Raw genomic sequence first — 18,489 nt, 5'->3', positions numbered from 1 at the left:
AATACCATATGATTTTACTTATCTGTGGACACTATGGCACAAAATAAGTGAATAAACAATATTGAAACAGTTTCCTACACACAGAGAGAAGATAGATGGCTGCCAGAGGACAGGGGTTTGAGAAGCTGGACAAAAAAGGTGAAGGGCTTAGAAGCACAAATTGGCAGTTACAAAAGTCACTGGGATGAAAGCACAGGATATAAGACAGTCAATAACATTGTGATCACTGCATGGGGCCTGGTGGGCACTGGAAATATGATTATCTAACCACTATGCTATACACCTGAAACTAATGCAAAATAACATTGAATGTCAACTGTAATCCTATCTAATAAAAGGATAATATGCAGATCAACCATCACTCTGCTACACTCACAAGCCACGCCTACCATCCATGCCCACCAGCCAATTAGAAGTGAATATGCAAATAAACCCAACCAAGATGACTATGGCCACAGAGATCAGAGTTGGATTTCCCAGGCAATTGAGGAAGCCAAGCTTTCCACCTGCCCTTGATGGCCTAGGCCTCCACTCAAGGCTACAAAGTTTCAATGATAGAAAATACACAAATCCAAACAGAAATGGCTATAGCCAAGGAGCTGGAAAGAGCAGGAGACTAGGGTTGCCCAGGCAATGGAGAAAGCCAAGCTTTCTGCATACCCTGGCTGGCCCAGGCCTCCAGTTAAGGCTACAAAGTTTCAATTATAGAAGACACATAAATCCCAACAGAAATGGCTGCCACTAGGGAGTGAGCAGAAGGCTTGGCTCTGCTCCAGGTACAAAGTTTCTATTGTAGAAGATAAATAGACCCCGGATACCAGGGCCTCCACTTGGGTTGCTGGGTGGAGTGGCTGGCCTGCAAACCACCATAGGCCCCTTACTCAGGCCACCCCATGCCCCAAGGGAATCCCCACCCTGATCCAGGACACTCTTCATGACAAACTAGCTAGTCCCTACCAATGCAGCAGGCTTCTATCCTATCTAATCAAAGAGTAATATGCAGATTGACAATCACTCCAACACACAAGATGGCTGCCCCCATGTGATCAAAGATCCTGCCCCCATGTGGACACAAAATGGCAGCCACAAGATGGCCAGCGGGGAGGGGGGGCAGTTGGGAGGGACTAGGCCTACAGGGGAGGACAGTTAGGGGTATAGAAGCTAGCAGAAGAAGGAAGCTGGGGAAGACCAGACCTGCAGGGAAGGGCAGTTGGGAAGGACCCAGGCGTGCAGGGGAGGACAGTTAAGGGCAAACAGGCTGGCAGGGAAGCAGATAGGCATTAATTAGGCTGGCATGGGAATGGTTAGGGGGTGATCAGGCTGGCAGGCAGAAACGTTTGGGAGCAATCAAGAAGGCAGGCAGGCAAGCAGTTGGGAGCCAGCAGTCCTGGATTGTGAAAGGGATCCCAAATTGGAGAGAATGCAGGCTGGGCTGAGGGACACCCTCCCCCTGTGCATGAATTTCATGCACTGGGCCTAGTTGAAAAATAAAACTTAAAGTTCTTTTAAAAAACACCTAGATAACCATCATACAAAGTTGCCTGAAGAGTCACACTTTTCTTGTATCAGGAAAGAGCAATGAACCTGGGGTACGATGGATGTTCTCTCATGCTTCAGTTTCAAGCAGCGGTCTCTGAGCATGATTTCCTCTCCTGCCTTTAGGACTGTAGGCACCATTGGGTTGTGGTAATAAACCCACCAAAACCAAAAGGTGAGGAGACACAGTGACTCTTCCAAGCATACTCATTGTACCATAGGTGTTAGGAAATCAGCATTACTCAGATTTCTCATTGGTTTTTCTTTAAAACATTAAGGCTATTGTTGTAGATCATTATGTCTTTCCATATCTAATTTATTTTATCCCCCCAAGCTTCAGCTCCACACACTCACCCACATCTCACACAGTCCCCGGGGAGCTGCCTTCTCTCTGCCTCCCGGCGCTCAGATCAGCCCTCCGGGCCCAGCAGTGAAGCAGAGACGTGTGCTCGCTGTCCCCAGTCAGCTGCCCGGGGACACTGGGAGCGTTTCAGACATGGTCTGATTAACCTGCAGAGGAAAAAGTCTGCCTTATTTGTATATTATATTTGCATACTGTTTGCTATTATCAGTGTGATGGTAATCAGTGACAATATCATTGTAATTTTTAATTTAAAATGCTTTTAAAAGAGAATCCCTCTGCCCAATTCCATCAATATTTAAAATCTCCCCAAAATGGATGAGCGAGTGCCTCTTAATTTCCTTAAACATAGGGTTAGGCAAATGTAGGTTTACAGTTGTTGGTTTGGAAACTAATATAATAATTAATAAATAATAATACAAGAATTAAGCTTTGTTTCATGTACCGACAGCTGCAGACCTACTTTTCCCCACCCTGCACTATTCATTTAAGCTAATTCTCCAAAACGTCTATTTGTGAAGAGTAGGGGAACTAAGCTGTTCAAAACAGGCACATTTAATGCCTTCCCTTTAGCACAGAACCCAGGCAATTGTCTGAGATCCAAAATCCAAGCAGCTCCAGGGAGAGCGTGGTCCATGTCACCATCCATTATTATGCATGGATGCTGTACATTTAGACGTGATTTAAGCCCAGATCAGTCTTTCCTAATAATTCTTTCCAACAACAAAAAGGAAAAATACTTCTGGAACAGCAATTTTACTCTTGTATTACATTACATGTAGGAAAATTCCTAAATGCACATTTTAAGACTTTAAAAGTCCTAAAAACATAATATTAATATATTCTTATAAAAAAGAAAAAGGAAGGTTCATGATCTGAATATCAATATTGGTCTTGATACATTTTCTTTTCAATAATCCTAAAAAACGTTAGGGTTAGAAACAGTTATCAGGGGAAGGGTGGCACTGAGGCTCCATGTTTTAATGACGAATGACATCATTACCACGTGGCTCCTTTGTTACCCACTGTTTCCGACGTGGAGATGAGAGATGTCGTCCGTTTTGTGGATGTTGCTGCCAGTTGTGAATGGTGGCGTTTTTTATGGCCTTTTTCACGGGGCCTCTACCCAATGCAGCCTGGAGCTACACTGGAGGGAGCCCCGGCTGCTCTGGGGAGGCCTACACGGGGCCAAGGATTGGCCTTGCTCTTCCTTGTTCTAGCTCATGCGTTTCCTCTCCAGCATGGAAAACAATCCTGTTACATGTAGGTTATGGTTCTGTTGCATTCTTTTATTAAACTAGATACAAGTTGTGACATGCTGTTAATTCAATCACTAATAACTAGCTCAAATTGCAAATCTATGTCAGCAGGTTGGTGTTGATTAAGCTGTAGTTGCCACTAACATATTGTTTTAAATGCTTGATAAATTTTATTTTCTGCAGTGACAGGCCGTGTGGTTTATATTTTCCCCTTTTCTCTGTCAGCCAAGAGAATGGCTCACATGGCCCCTCTGTGGGTCCCAGCAGGTCCCCTGCAAGGCGGGCTGGTAACCACTAGAGGGGAGGAGACAGCCGGCTTAAGCAGGCTTCTCCACAGAGCCCTGTGGAGAGGCTGGCAGTGGGTGTGCTTCAATAGAAAGGGTGTCGTGGATTACCAAGGTTTGCAAAAATAGGCAAAACAGGCTCCTCCAGTACGCAAGAAATGTGCCCCTAGTGAATGAGAACTGGCTGAGACCGCAGGATTCAGAGTGTGCTTGCAGGTTAATACACAGTCCTAAGCATTAGCTAGGTGATCCATGGAATCTGTTAACCCTTAGGAAAACAAATGGCGCTCTCCCTAGGAGGCTAGCTAATGCACATGCCAGCCAGCAGAAGTGGCCGGGAAGTGTGAGCCCGGGAACCAAAGATGACAGGGTGCTAGGGACCAACTGTCAGCTCAGCATGCAGATAGTATTCTGAAGTATCCCCGCACCTGCCCCATCTGCCCCTCACCTTAAATCCCGCCATTCTATTGCGAAGAGGGAGGACAGGGAAAGTAAAACCTGAGATAGTCAACAAAGGGCGGGGGAGAGAAAAACTTAGTTTAATCTCTTGAAACATCCCAACTGCAATATTTGAACACATGTAGCTCAGAGTCACCCAGGATCAAGACTGGGACACAAGTATCTGAGCACTGTTTTTTATTTTTGATCCTTTTAATCTTTTATTTTTCCTTAAAAGTAAAATATATTCAATATCAGTATTGCTAAGTGCTAAAATGCTATACTGGAGGCTGTTCCATGTACTCTCCTGAGTGTAATTGCACTAAGATCATTCTGCTTCCATTTGGAAAGCCAGTGGCAATTACTGGAATACAATGTATCATGCATTTGCTCACTGGATATAAAACGTATATACTAATTCGCAATAAAATGTAACAGCTGTCAGTGCATTTTCTGCTCTGTTACTTCAATAAATTGGAACTCTGACTAGAAAATGGGAATATTGCATTTTTACACACTCTGTAATGTGTTTGCTTTTTGCAAATACAATTTATTTTTTTCATGACAAAAATTGTGGTTTGTTATTACTGCTAGTGGATAAATATTCTTATATCAGAAAAAATTGCATATGGTATCTGTAAAGAAGTAGTAATATTTTCTGCTTTTTATTATAGCCTGACTCCAGTAAACAAAATATACTTAACCTACTTCTGTCACGTACTGACTGTGTGCACACTGACGTGCCTGTGTGTGTGTGTGTGTGTGTGTGTGTGTGTGTGTGTGTGTTCATTGTGATAATTGATGTTGGGTTAGGGAGAGGAAGTACGAGTTTATTTTTTACCCTACCTTCTCAGTGTCTAGGTTGAACATTAACATTCTGAGATACCATCATTTCCTTCAGAGCTTATTTTTGTTTAAATTTCAAATGTTGTTCTTTCATTTATTTGTTAATCCGATGTGTTTTATTTTTAATTTAGAATGGAAATAGTGGCTCTGAGTTTTATTTAAAATAAAATGCCTGCACATTTCTGTAATTTTGTTAGTTAGGGTCAGACTTTTCACAGATAATTAGCCTATTACACACTGTGAAATCAACCTGCATTGGTTATTTGGCTAGACTCTGTGCTTCTGCTCTTTATTTCCCACAAGGTTAACGCGCTGAAAACCTAGCTGCAAGCTCCACAGTACCGTCTCTTTGTGTTGCTAATTATCCCGTTCCATAATTATTAATATGGGGGCAGGAAGAGGAAACAAGCACACCACACAGCCGTGAAGGCGGGAGCTTGAGCAGGAAGCGGGTCCTGCATTAATAAAATGTGCCTGCACCGATATCACAGGAGAGAGGAGCGCTCCTTGTTAAGGATCATTTATTAACTGAGATCATCTTTTAGTTCGCCTTGGGGTAATGACTAATGTCAATGGCAAATTTCACAGTTGTCTAGAGAAATGAATTAAATTTGTAATAAAAGCCCTTCGGCTTGTTGTACATGTTCATTTATTGGAGTAGTTGAACTAGGAGAACTGTAAGGCAACAAGAACATCGGCTTAATTTTCCTTACATCTGATAGTGACCTTTAGCTCCATATTGGAAAAGGTACTATGGTGGGCTGGTGAATTAAATGAGGAGTTCCTCTAATGCAAAATAAACCATATGACTGAACTAAGGTAAAGGCCTGTGAGCCTGCAAGATTCCTCTTAGAAAAATACCCTTTCTTTTATAATATGACTCTTCTTTTTAAAGCATCATAAAATAAGTCACTTGAACACAAGCAGGGGAATAAGATCGTTCAAATTGAGATTTTATACAGCATTACACCTCTTTTTATCCCTGCACCTATTTGGGTGACTTCATTTTGTGCTCTGTGCAGAGTTTTAAAAGTGTTGTTTTAACACTCTCTTTTATTCCTTCCAAACATACAGTGTGGCTTTTATTTATTTGGCATACGCGTTGTTACTGTAATTATTTATAGATGTTTTGTGTTGCTTTGTGCAGTTTAGAAAAAGCATATTTGCCAGGAGGAGGAACAATTAAACCACTGTCTCCTTTTTTGACAGAGAAAGCTAACTCCAGATTCCTCTTTGAGTGTGAATTGAACCTGGAAAATGATAATTACTTTTAAAACAAGCACTGTGACCAAGCATGCTCTGCTCATTCTATAGAAGAAACTGCAGAGCCACCAGCCTCCTCATGCAGACTATTACCCATGCCCCAGTGCACTTGAAACGAACTGTCTGAACCCAGGCCCCAGCCCGGCTAGTGACGGCAAGCGAAAAATGGGACATTTTTCAGCAAGTAAATACAACTGCATTTTTATGTAAATAAAAAGTGGTACAGTTTCATCACATATTTTAAAACTAAAATAATGCCTCTTTTTAAATTAAATTTATTGGGGTGACATTGGTTTGAAACACCATATGGATTTCAAGGGCATAACTCAAAATATATATATATATATTCTGCAAATTGAATTGTGCACCCATCATCCCAAACTAAGTCTCTTTCCTTCCCCATTCCGACCTCCCCATTTTGCCTCAATATATCCACCTTTAAATTATACAGTATTAATAAAATATAATTGCAAACCTAACAAAACTTTATCCCTTTTTAAAATGGAGCAGATTATAAACAGAAAAAAGTACGCATGTACTTCATATTACTGCCATAATAGATGTGTTATAAAAGACAGATAAAATATCTAAAGGACCTATGGGGAAAGGCAGTAATAAAAAGGAGCAGAACCTAAAGTACAGTTGATTTTATTTTCCCCCATTTTTAAAAAATATATATATATTTTATTGATTTTTACAGAGAGGAAGGGAGAGGGATAGAGAGTTAGAAACATCTATGAGAGAAACATCGATCAGCTGCCTCCTGCACACTCCCTATCTTGGAATGTGCTCGCAACCAAGGTACATGCCCTTGACCAGAATCGAACCCAGCATCTTTTAGTCATCAGACCAACACTCTATCCACTGAGTCAAACTGGTTTCGGCTGCCCCCAATTTTAAACATATATACAAATGCTCACTTGGAATTTATTATTCCCCAAACCCTAGGTTTCTGGACCAAAACAATTGCTTAAATTTGTTCCATGTTAAGGTTTTCTCAAACAGGTTCACTTTGAGTGTCCCCTTGTATCCTGCCATTCGATCTGTGTTCTCACAGCTATTGCATCATGCAGAAGTGGATGGTGTTATCAAAAATCGTCTTGTCTCTGATGCGTATTGGGCATGCTCTGGGGTATAGTGTATGCTCATTCATCATTGAGAAGAACCCAAAAATGTGGGTGTTTTTTTTCCCCTTAATGCAGATGTTCACAGCATTCTCAACAAGCCAGGAAAAGAGTTTGCAGCCCCCTTTTACTACTCTCTCACCTCAGCCCTTTCAGTGTGTAACCTTATTCTCTATGGGATTACTGGGATGAAAACCAATTAGCAAGCAGCTCCTGATATAAATGCACATGGATTACTCAAGGTTGAACACAGCCCATGCCAACTAATCATCGAGTACATGGTGCCGATGCCCCGAATGGTATAAATATTAAAGAGTTGGGAGTGGATGGATACATAATATTGAGAAGAGACTCTGAATGTCCAATCAGAGCTAGGAAACATAAATAAAAGTATGGAGTTCCTTCCAGCCTACCTCCCACTCCTCCTGCTGTTTATTCTTGCAGAGATAGGCCCATGGCCTCCTGAAGAGTGGTCACTTTTGCTAACCCCCCACAAAGGCCCCCACGAGCTTCTGAAGGTCCAGTGCCCTTCGCTCTGTGATGGTCAGCTCTATCAAATGAGCAGCCTCCTTGCTGCCTCTTCCAGAGGGCCCCTCCCCAGGCTGTGGGGACAGCCTCTCAAAGGCCCAGACAGCAATAAGCACGGCTGAATGGGCAAAGCAGTGCTTAGGGACCATGCTTTTCAGCATGCTTATTGGAATAAACACAGGAAAGGACCAGGCAGGACCATCACTCCTGGACTTCATATACACTATATGATCCATAAACATGTTTCCACCAAAATGAAGCTAAATTCATGAGCATAAGTACAGGGCTCAATGAGTCATTGCACATAAGGAGTCATCTTAATTATTGACCTGCCTCCTCATTTGTCCTCTGTGAGAAGTCCAGGGACTCATGCGCTGGGCAGTGAGGAGGTTGTTACAACGTTATTGAAAGATATTCAAGCTCTTAACCTTCTTCTGTCTTCCCTCAGTCAGTGTCACTAGCTTCTGATGGGATCATAACACAAGAGTTTTTAATAGTTACACGTTGAGATCCTGAAAGTGACAGGGCACTCTCTTACACTATATTCTCCCATACATTGGAGTATGAAAATGACGTTCATGATGTTTTGAGCATCTAAGTGGAAATATGAGGCCTGGAAGCAGAGCTGCTCTTACGAAATCACATTTCAGGAAAATGGAGCTTTATGGCCAATGAAAACACGTGAATGTCATTCTGGATTTATAGACACAAAACACTTGTTTCTTTTCATGCTTTGTTCCTTCATTAAAAGCTCCTTCTGTCCCATTTCTCAATGTCACCCTTTGGACCACAGAGAAGATGGACCTGGACTGCACAATCCTAGGTAATCCACTGAACTTCTCTGCCATCTCAGTGTCTCTTTCATAAAAAAAAAAAAATAAATAAATAAATAAAATAGAACTATAAGTAGTCACTAACATATTAATAGTTTTAGGACTTAAAACAGTAACTTAGAACAGTGCCTGGCACAAGTAAGTACATGACAAAGTCACCTATTCTTGTTGATGCTGACAGAGATAGAAAGAAGGTACAAGATGCCCAGTTTGGGGATAAGTTCCAGCCAATGTAGTGATGCGATAAAGTAAATAAGAGTTCTTCACATTAAAGGAAAAACGAAAGTTTATTAATTAACTGGATTTAAATGTATGGAATTACATAGTGCACCTAAGGAAACTGAGTGGACACTATAAAATCAAATAATACTTTTGCTGAGAAGAAGATGATCCTAAATACACTAACACCAAAAAGCAGACCAGGAGAATTTGGCCCAAAGAAAACGAAGTGTTGGGGGAAGGGAAGGATTCACATTCATATGAGCAACAAGACACATACAGATATATGTTTAATAAAAATATGTACCTTGTAAATAAACACTAAAAGTGTTGTCAGTATTTACAGAAAGGGATACATAAACTACTTTAAAAGATTGGACTTGTAAATACCATCAGTTATTTCAAAGTTGATTCATATGTATACTAAGAATACAAAACAAAGATAATACCAGATTACTTTAATTCAGTTTAAGAAACATTATAGATTTGATTCAGAATATTAAATATATAATAGAAAGATATAAAATTTTTAAATTGAATAATCTTGATGAGGGACCACATTGTCAGCTACTAAAGTATATTACAAAGCTCTAACACTTTAAACAGTGTGATAGTAGAGTAAGTAGAACAGGGATTTGTGAGTCCAGATCAAGGAAATGCAAAAGGAATGTTCAGAAACAGGTTAAAATGCATGTGTTCTAGATAGGCATATTTTAAATCACATGTGTCAAACACAAGGCCCGCGGGCCAAATCCGTCCCGCCAGGCCTTGCAATGTGGCCCGCACAGCGCTGTCATCACTGCACTCCACTGTGTTTCCATCACAATGACAGTTTATGACTGTTCAGTAAACCATTCGGCCCCCGATTTAGGCTGGATTTTAGATTTTGGCCCCTTCTCTGATTGAGTTCAACACCCCTATTTTAAATTTATATAGAGAAAAGAAATGACTCAATAACTACCACTGGTATAACAGAATACTTTATATCTTATAGAAATGTGGACAAAGAATATAAACTAATGTAGAAATCAAATGTCAATGAATATATACATTAAAACTACAATACCTAGATTTTGGTTATAAAAATAAAAGTTATAAAAGCAAACAAATCCTCTCCATATTGGTGAGAGTATAATAAAACAGAGTCTTTTATATAGCCCTAATGTAAATGTAAATTAATAAAATAGGCTTGTAGAACAACTCAGAACTATATATCAGCAGCCTTAAACACATTTTAAATCAAATATTTCACCTTTAAGAATTTACCTTGCTGAAGCCAGTTTGGCTCAGTGGATAGAGTGTCAGCCTGCAGACTGTTAGGTCCCAGGTTTGATTCCAGTCAAGGGCATGTATTTGCTTGTGGGATATTCCCAGCAGGGGGTGTGCAGGAAACAGCTGGTCATTGTTTCTCTCTCATTGACATTTCTAGCTATCTCTCTCCCTTCCTCTCTGTAAAAAATCAATAAAATATATATTTTTAAAAAAGAATTTACCCTGCCCTAACCGGTTTGGCTCAGTGGATAGAGCATCAGTCTGCAGACTGAAGGGTCCCAGGTTTGATTCTGGTCAAGGGCATGTACCTTGGTTGCAGGCATATCCCCAGTAGGGAGAGTTCAGGAGGCAGCTGATCAATGTTTCTCTCTTATTGATGTTTCTAACTCTCTGTTGCTCTCCCTTCCTCTTTGTAAGAAATCAATAAAATATATTTAAAAAAAGAATTTACCCTGAGAAACCCACTAGTAATAGAATCTAAATATAATTTATGAATATTCACTCAACATTATACTTAATAATTTAAAATTGAGAAAACCACATAATTATCAGCAGTAGGGTGGTTTTAAATGTGTGGCATATACATAAATTGACTTACAAGTAGTTTGTATTCAAATAATATCACTGCATGATCCTATAAAATAAAGAAGTGATATGCAAATTGATCATTGCACACTGGCACAAGATGGCTGCCCTCGTGGTCACAAAATATCGGCCCCCCTGTGGTCACAAGATGGCCACCACAATATGGCCAGCAGGGGAGGGCAGTTAGGGACAAATGAGCCTGCAGGCGAGAGAGAGTATTTGGGGGGAACCAGGCTGACAGGGGATGGCAGTTGGGGGTGACTGGGCTGGCAGGGGAGCTGTTAGGGGGTGATCAAGCTAGCAGGGGAATGGTTAGGGGGTGATCAGGCTGGCAGGCAGAAGTGGTTAGGGGCAATCAGGCAGGCAGGCAGGTGAGTGGTTCAGAGCCAGCAGTCCCACAGGGATAGGGCCTAAACTGGCAGTCAGACATTCTTCGAGGGGCCCAGATTAGAGCGAGTGCAGGCTGGGCTGAGAAATTCTCCCCCAGTGCACAAATTTAATGCACCAGGCCTCTAGTATTTAATAACATGGAAGATGTTTACAACAAATATAATCTCTGATTATTAAAGAGAATATGGTTTCTTCTCAATTCTTTAAAAGCCACATATGTATATGTCTGTCATGTGATAATTACTCAAAAATAGTTGTCTACTTAATGAATGATTAAATCAGATGTGAGAAAACAGTCAAATTCCTCATTACTGCTAAGCCTCAATGTTATCATCTTTATAATTAAAATACTATCTTCTTTATAGGGTTCTTATGAAGACAAAATGAAATGATTATAAAAAGTGTTCAAAAATGGTAGATGATAATATTAAAATTATTATATTGTAATTATTATTTTTTCCTTTTTATTGGATTTATTGGGCTGACCCTCATTAATGAAATTATACAGGTGTACAATTCTACAACACAGCATCTGTACACTATTGTGTGTTCATCACCCCAAGTCAAGTCTCCTTTCAAAACCCTTTATCTCCCCATAACCTCCTCCACCTCAATCTATCCCTCTCCTCATCAATCTCCACACCATTGTCTATCTCCATGAGTTTTTTAATCTTTCTCTTTTGCTTAATTCCTCCACCCCAACAATCAGCTCCTCCCCGCCATAGTTGTCAGTCTGCTCTCTGAGTCTGACTCTATCTTGCTTGTTAGTTCATTTTGTTCACAGGATTCCACATGTGAGTGAAATTACACAGTACTTGTCTGACTATGACTGGCTTATTTCACTTAGCATAATGCTCTGTAGACCCATCCATGTTGTCCCAAAGGGTGGAATTTTCTTTTTTTTATGGCCACATGGTATTCCACTGTGTATATGCACCACAATTTTCAATCCACTAATCTACTGATGGGTACTTGAGCTGCTTCCAAATCTTGGCTGCAGTAAATAACAGTGCAATGAACACAGGGCTGCATATCTTCTCTCAAATTAGTGTTCTAGGTTTCTTCCCATAAATTCCCATAAGTGGAATCAATAGGTCACAAGGCGGTTCCATTTTAAAGTAGCTCCATAATGCTTTTCACAGTGGCTGCTCCAATCTGCATTTCTACAGTTTTGCATGAGGGTTCTCTTTCCATTACTCCATTGTATGCTGTTGCCTTCTTTGTCAAATTATTGAGCATAATGGCTTGGGTTGATTTCTGGATTCTCTGTTATGTTCCATTGGTCTATATGTCTCTTTTTGTGCTAGTTCAAGGCAGTTTTAAGAACAGTGGCTTAGTAATAAAGCTTGATATCTGGCATTATGATCCCTCCAACTTTGTTCTTCTTTCTCAGAATTGCTGGGGGTATTTGGAGTCTTTTTTATTCCGTATTAATTTTTAGAGAGCTCATTCTAGGTCTGTGAAATATACCATTGGTATTTTAATGATGATTTCATTGAATTTATAAATTGCTTTGGGTAGTATGGATATTTTAATGATGTCGATTCTACCAATTCATGAGCACAATATATTTTTTCATTTGCTTATGTCTTCCTCTATCTCTCTTTTTTTCCCAATGTATTATAGTTTTCCAAGTACATATCTTTTAGCTCTTTAGTTCAGTATATTAATTTATTTGGTGCAATGGTAATTTTATTTTTTATTTTTTTATTTTTTTAGTTTCTCTTTCTGTGAGTTCATTATTGATCTGTATAAAAAAACATATATTTCTGGTATCCTGCTACAATGTATCCTGCTACATTGCTAAATTTATTAATTAAGTCTAGTAGTTTTTTTTGAGACTTTAGGGTTTTCTATGTACAATATATCATCTGTAAATCATAACAGTTTTTCTTATTCTTTTCCAATTTGGATGCCTTTTATTTCTTCTTCTTGTATGATTGCTATGGCTAGCACTTCCAGTACTGTGTTTAACAAGAGTGGTGAAAGTGTGCATCCCTGTCTTGCTCCTGTTGTTTGGATAAATGGTTTTAGTTTTTGCCCTGTGAGTATGATGTTGGCAGTAGATCTGCCATAGAAGGCTTTTATTATGTTGAGGTTTGATCTCTCTATTCCAACTTTGCTGAGTTTTTTGTGTGTTTTTTTTTAATCAAGAAATGGTGTTAGAATTATTTTTCTGCATTAATTGATATGATTATCTGAGTTTTGTCTCTCAATTTGTTCATGAGATGTATAATGTTTATTGTTTTGCAGATATTGTACCAGCCTTGCATCCCAGGAATGAATTCCACCTGGTCCTAGTGTATGATCTTTCTAATGTTATGCTGGATCTAATTTGTTAGAATTTTGTTGAGGATCTATGTTCATCAGGAATATTGGCCTGTAATTCTCTTCCTTTGTGATGTCTTTATCTGGTTTTAGAATTAGGGTAATGCTGGCTTCATAGAAAGAGCTTGGAAGGTTCCCTTCCTCTTGAATTGTTTGGAATAGTCTAAAGATAGTAGGCTTTCGTTCTTGGTAAAACTCCCCAGTGAAGCTATCCAGACCAAGGCTTCTGTTTGATGGAAGATTTTTGAATACTACTTCAATTTCATTAGTAGCTATTAGCCTATTCAGTTTTTGTTTTGTTTTTTTATTGTTATTCCTGATGTGGTTTTGGAAGTTTTTTCTTTTTTCTTTTTTTCCCTTTTTTCTAGGAATATGTCCATTTCATCTAGGTTATGCAGTTTGTTGAGTAGAGTTGTTCTTAGCATATTTTTACAAGCCTTTGTATTTCAATGTGATTGGCTGTTACTTCACCTTTTTATTTCTGATTTTGTTTATTTCGGTCCTTTCTCTTTGTTTTTTTCATGAGACTGGCTAGAAGTTCATCTATCTTGTTTATTGTTTTAAAAAAACAGTTTCTGATCTTTTGTATTTTTTTTGGGGGGGGGGTGTCTCCATATCATTTATTTTCACTCTTTATTATTTTCTTCCTTCTGCTTACTATGTGCTTTTCTTATAGTTCTCCTTATAATTCTTTAAGTTGTAGGGTTAGATATATTACCAGTTTTCTTGTTTGTTGAGGTAGGCCTGTAAAGAGCTATAAACTTTCCTCTCCGGACTGCTTTTACTGTGTCCCATAGGTTTTGGCTTATTGTGTTTTCATTGTTATTTGTTTCCAGGATGTGTTTGTTTGTTTGTTTGTTTGTTTTTCTTCCTTGATCTCTTTGATAACCCAATCATTGTTTAATAGCATGTTTAATATTTAGCCTCCAAGTATTTGCTTATTTTATTGTTTTTTATTATAATTGGTTTCTAGTTGTATGCCATTGTGATCTAAGATGATGCTTGATATGATTTCTATCTCCCTAAATTTGAAGAAACTTAGCTTGTGTCCTAATATGTAGTCTATCTTTGAAAATGTCCCATGTGCACTATAGAAGAATTAATATTCCTTTGCTTTCAAGTGAAATGTTCTGAAGAAGTCAATTAGTTCCATCTGACCTAGTGAGTCATTTAGGATTGCTGTTTCTTTGCTGATTTTTTTTTGTCTCAGCTATATCATTTTTCATTTCCTCTTGATTCTAATATATGTTGTTGATTTTCTCATCCAGCCAGTTTAGAAACTTTATGACCCTTTCTCTGAATTATTTCTCTAACATATTGCTTGCCTCAATTTTATTTAGTTCCTTTTCTGGTGACAAATCCTTTTCTTTCCTTGAGGTGTTGTTTTTTTGGCTTTCTATTTTTTCTGTCTCTTTCTGGCCCTGGACGCCTGCTTTGGATTTGAGAGTTTGAAGACCCTGTCAGGGCCATGGTCCTGAAACCATTAATCAGAGGATGGGTCTGACTTGAGTCTCATGCCTTTACTGTCTCTACTCTGAGTTACATCCTCTTCCTCCACAGATCTGGTCCCTCAGTTGTCCCCTTCAGATGTGTGGGGTTGTGGGAGCAAGTTCACAGTTCCTCTGGTGTGCAACAGCCTGTGGCCCCTGGCTGAGCACACCAGATTGCTCTGGATAGCCTCAGCAGTGCTCTATTCTGGCTGAGAGTGGGGCATGTGCTGGTTTGCTCTGGAGGACTGTTCAAAGGGCCAGGGTGAAGTGGGTGTGGGTTGCTCTGGGTCACAGTCAGATCTTTTTTGTGGCCCAGATACTCAAGGTCAACCCAGCAGCAAATTCCTGGCCTCGGGTGGAGAGGGCACCAGGTGGCTTCAGGTCAATCTGGAAGCATGGTTTTGGGGCCCTGGTTTGGGGGAAGGGCACAGGGGTTCCCGTGGCTTGCACTCATAGCTGGGTCCTGGAGCCATATTCTGGGACTCTGCGTCCTGGTGGGCTGGGGAGGAGGCCTGGTTTGGAGGTTCTTCTGGTGAGTGCTCACTGAAGACATCTGGGAGCCTGCCAAGAGGCACTGCACCACTAACTGCCAGGGCACAGTGGGGGTTCCATGCTGGTTATGTCTAGCAAGTGGAGTTCTCTAGGCATCCTCTGCCATTCCTTATTGAAATTTGTCTCATCAACTGGGTCTAATTTGTTAATGCTGGGTGGATGTTCTCTGACTTAGCCCCAGGAGGAAGTGAATGGCACTTTTGCCTATTTGGCTGGCATTTTCTTCCTCCTCTATAATTTTGCATTTTATATTGAGGTATATATGCCAATTTAAAGTGACTTATTTGAAGATTTTAAAGTCTGTGTTTTAAGTTTATTATTATTAAACATATGAATGCCCAGTTATTTGTTAAAACTAAATGCTTTTTCTTCTTTGCCAAAGATTGCCTGATTTTAAAACATTTATGTGGATCTACTATGGGTTCTATATTTTTTTTCATATTGATTCAAGAATATTCTTTTGAAAATATCATGCAGTCTTGATTACTGTAACTTCTTAGTAAATCTTGAACTTTGCTCTTCTCCATTTATAAATGAGCTGTTCTAAGACTTTGGCCTTTTTCTACAAACCATTTAATCAATTTGTCCATATCTACAAAATAGCTTTCTGTGATCTCCTTTGAGGCAGTTTTAAATCTATAGATTAAGTTAGGATATTTTGACATCTTAATAATATTGACTTTTTAAATTCATGAATGTGTAGTATTTCACTATTCTTTATTTCTTCCATCAAAATTTGTAGTTATTTTGTGTGCAGATGCTAAGTATATTTTTACACCTATGTATTTCTTTCTGTTTTTCAGCTATCATAAATGTATTTTTAGAAATTTAAGTTTTAACTTTTATTGCTCATATATAGAAAAAGAATTGACTTTTATATATTCATCCTTTGATCTGCAACATTACTACATTTGCTAATAAATTCCTGGAGTTTTTTTTAAATCAATTGTTTTCAGAGTATCTATATAAATCAGTGATTCTTCAGCTGCTGTGCCATGGCACACTGGAGTGCCACAAGATGTTTTAAAAGATGCAATACCTGATTATTTAGTCAGGGACACTGACTTCTTTTCTCTTATATTGTCAATTTCTTGTAAAATGACAACAGCCAAAACAATAATAGCCATATATAGGAAGATCCTGTGTGTGTGTGTGTGTGTGTGTGTGTGTGTGTGTTTTGTGTGTGTGTGTATATATATATATATATATATATATATATATATATATATATATATATTAGAGTTGCATTATTGGTCATGTCATATAATGTTATATTGAATTGGTTAATTCGTGATACCTGAAATCCTTAAAAACATGTATAAAGTATTTTTGGAGAAAAAAGGGTAGGTAATTACTATTATATTTTTGTAAATCAAACAAAATTATACCTATTTGTATTGGCAAATCAGAAAAAAAATTCAATATATTGTTTGGTGTGCTGCAGAATTTTAGTAATTAGTTTTGTGTGCCTTGAGATGAAAATGTTGAAAATTGTTGACATGGATGATCAGATTATCTGTGAATAAATACAATATTATTTCTTCATTTTCAACTTACACTTGTCTTTAAACTAGCCAGAATGTTCAGTTTGTTGTTAACTAGGCATGGTGAGGATATCATTGTTTTGGTCCTGATCTTAGGAAGCAAGTTTTCAGCTTCTCACTGAATGGTTAATTTTGTGTGTTATTATTAATGGAGCATCCTTTGCCCAGCTATTTGGCCAAACATTATGCTAGGTGTGTCTGTGAGAATGCTCTTTGATGAGACCAAGACTTACATCAGTAGACTGAGTGAAGCAGATGGTCCTCCCTCATTTGGGCTGGCATGTCTGGGTGATGCACAGAAACTGCTCAATCAAGATTTCTTAATAGCAGTATGATTACAAATACATTGTTATTTAATAAGTTTAGGATTTAGCACTATTTGATAGTTAGAATAGTTGGGAAATCTCAGGTTAATGAACCTCTGAGGCACAGAAAGATGTGGAAGTGTCCAAGATGAACCAGATATTTTTAAAAAGTTTGTCAATGTTTGCCTTTGGAGATGGAAAATGTTCAACTCTCTCTTGCTCCATTTGATCCCTTCTGCCAGATCCCAAGACAAAAGTGATTGTCATTAATATTAACATTAATGACAATCACTTTTGTCTCATAAAGACGTGTGCCCTTTATGCAGAACACAATTGCCCTTCAGTATGTTGATTCCCTCAGAATGTAAATGAATGTCAGTGTCTAAACTAATGTGTGGGGCCTGAATTTTTTTTTAAATATTTTTTATTGATTTTCCACAGAGAGGAAGGGAGAGGGATAGAGAGCTAGAAACGTCGATGAGAGAGAAACATAGACCAGACCAGCTGCCTCCTGCACACCCCCTACTGGGGATGTACCCACAACCAATGCACATGCCCTTGAGCAGAATGGAACCTGGGACCCTTCAGTCTGCAGACCTATGCTCTATCCACTGAGCCAAACTGGTTTCGGCCTGAATTTTCTTTGTAAATTTGAGATTGAGGCCAAGTAAATTAAAATAAGCTTTGTCAACAAAGACTGCCTCATTAAATGTGAAAGATAAGATATTACTCTTAGATCACAATGTATTTTGATGACCTGTTTCATTTGTGGTATGTCCTGGTTTTGTGTGTTTATATCTGCCTGCTCATTTTGTACCTTTGGGTGTATTCTTGTGTGAATTTGGTGCATTCAAAAATAGTCATATATTGCCGGGACCGGTTTAGCTCAATGGATAGAGCGTCGGCTTGGGGACTGAAGGGACCCGGGTTCGATTCCGGTCAAGGGCATGTGCCTTGGTTGTGGGCATATCCCCAGTAGGGGGTGTGCAAGAGGCAACTGATCGATGACTCTCTCTCATCGATGTTTCTAGCTCTCTATCTCTCTCCCTTCCTCTCTGTACAAAATCAATAAAATATATATATTTTTTTTAAAAAAAGAATAGTCATATAGATTTACAATGTGGAAACAATCAGGGATAGAGAAAAGGTCTACGAATGAATTGGATAGTAAATATAGATAAAGCTTTTATTATTTTTTTATTTTTAGTTTATATTAATTAATTTATTTATTTATTTATTTATTTATTTAAATTATTATTGTTGGTACTATTGCAGATGCTCCCATTTCCTCCTCTGTGCCCATCCCTCACTTCCTTCCCTATTGGCCCTCAC

This window comes from Pipistrellus kuhlii, unplaced genomic scaffold (assembly GCF_014108245.1).
Source record: "Pipistrellus kuhlii isolate mPipKuh1 unplaced genomic scaffold, mPipKuh1.p scaffold_m20_p_27, whole genome shotgun sequence".
NCBI classification, from domain to species: domain Eukaryota; kingdom Metazoa; phylum Chordata; class Mammalia; order Chiroptera; family Vespertilionidae; genus Pipistrellus; species Pipistrellus kuhlii.
The sequence above is the reverse complement of the archived record's forward strand: the minus strand, read 5'-3'. Positions refer to the sequence as shown.